Source organism: Brassica oleracea, chromosome C3, assembly GCF_000695525.1.
Source record: "Brassica oleracea var. oleracea cultivar TO1000 chromosome C3, BOL, whole genome shotgun sequence".
In the NCBI taxonomy this organism is placed as follows: Eukaryota; Viridiplantae; Streptophyta; class Magnoliopsida; order Brassicales; family Brassicaceae; genus Brassica; species Brassica oleracea.
Window position 1 is genome coordinate 34,892,718 of NC_027750.1, and position 1,902 is coordinate 34,894,619.

Below are 1,902 nucleotides of genomic sequence, written 5' to 3' on the forward strand. Positions count from 1 at the left end.
GAGAAAGAAGATTTGGAGATGCACTAGATGCTGGCTATGTTGAGCCCAAGCCACCAGATCCTTCATGGATCACCAAACACCAAACTTCTTATACTCATGAATACTCAAATTATTCTTATCATGATTATAACTCTGCTGATGATGTTAATATTTATTCTTTTTCAGGAAGCAGTTGGTCAAGTGAGTATCTAACATGGGAAAGAACCATGGATGATTGGTTTACATACTATGGCGTGCCAAAGAAGGAGAGGCTAGCTCATGCCATCAAGAAACTTTTCGGAAAAGCTTACTCATGGTGGAAAAGAGTAGATAAGACACATGGTAAAAGTCCAGAAGAGGTTGTCACCAACTGGAAAGATCTTAAAGATGTTATGATCAGGAAGTATGTGACTACACTTCCCACGCAAGAAACCAGAAGAAAATACCCAAGGAGATTTTCAAATGGTGTGTCCAAAGAGGCAAAGAAAGTTGTGCCACAACAAGGCCATAGAAGCTTGATCTATCAAGACCAGATTCGGCCAAGCCAGATGCCCATGGTTTTATATGATAAATACCAACCTTATGAGGTCCTAAAGTCCATGGAGAAGAAGAACCTTGTCAGCCAATACACGTTGGCCAGACACAAAGAAAAATCAGACAAACCGATTTTTCAAGAGCAGGCCAAGGTAAGTCCTATACTTGATAAATTTGTTTATAAATAATCTCCCACTGGTATGAGTCACTTGTCTTTGTCCAAGGATGTTAAGACAGGTCATGAGGTCCAGAAAGACATGATCACCCAATCCTTGTTGAGATCAAAAGTTGTCCGTGATTTAAGTTCAAGAGACAAGGAGATTTTAAACCCAAATAAAGAAGAGCCATCCAGACAAGGTAAGTCTTCTAACTCTGAGGATTTGAAGTATCAGACATGTTATAGATGTCATAAGAAAGGACACTATGCTATAGTTTTTCCTACTAAGAAAGAATTGATAGAAACATCACTAGAAGAAAAAACAGAATTATCTATGAAAAGTGATAGTTTTATTCAATCTGATATATTGGTTCCAAATTCTTGTATAATGCACTTGTATTTGTCAAAGGGTGTTGTAACAGGACTTAAGGAGCAAGAATTTAAAGAAGAAGAACCACCAGGCGTGACTCTTGTGTTGGACCAGAAGATTGTTCAAGAGACAATGCAGTCCACGATCCGCCACATCAAAAGCTTTGGGGCCAGCCTCAGAACCGCACTTAGAGAAGAAAGAAAACGAAAGAGATTGTCCCATCACGGTTCCGTCGGAAACGCCAGGAACCGGAGGAGCGGAGGTGATGATGTGGTCATCAGATCAGCAACTGAACCGGAGGTCAACCCAAAGCCCTACTCAACCAGCCAAGGCGCCAAGCAGAACACATGTGCACTAAAAATGCCGTATCTTATAAACCAGGAGGGTTTAAATTACGAGACAAATTTTAATTGACTCTACACTCAAGAAGGAGTCCATCCCATTTGGAATCAGTCCAAAATATTCACGGAGCAAGAAGTTATGAATTTTACAAGTCAGAGGTTTTCCAACCCGTCTATCTGCGAGTACCTGACTTTAGAAGAAGATTTAAGCTCAAGTAAGGAGCGGCCTGAAGCAAAGCACATCATAGGAGTCAATAGGAGTTTATCAAATTTCCATAAAGCCCAAGATCAGGAGAAATGGCCACGGAATTATGAAGTTATGATCCAATCTCCAAAACCGGTCAATCCAGTTCTATCCTTGCCTCAATTGGAAGCTAACCGGTTCAATCAGCTTCAAACCAGACATTGGCGACCAGGAGATCATTTCAACCAATCAGGAGATATTCTAGGAGCCCAGGAGGAGTTCTGCAAGTTCATACCATGCACCATCAACCATTGGATCATGAGGATCCTCATTTACC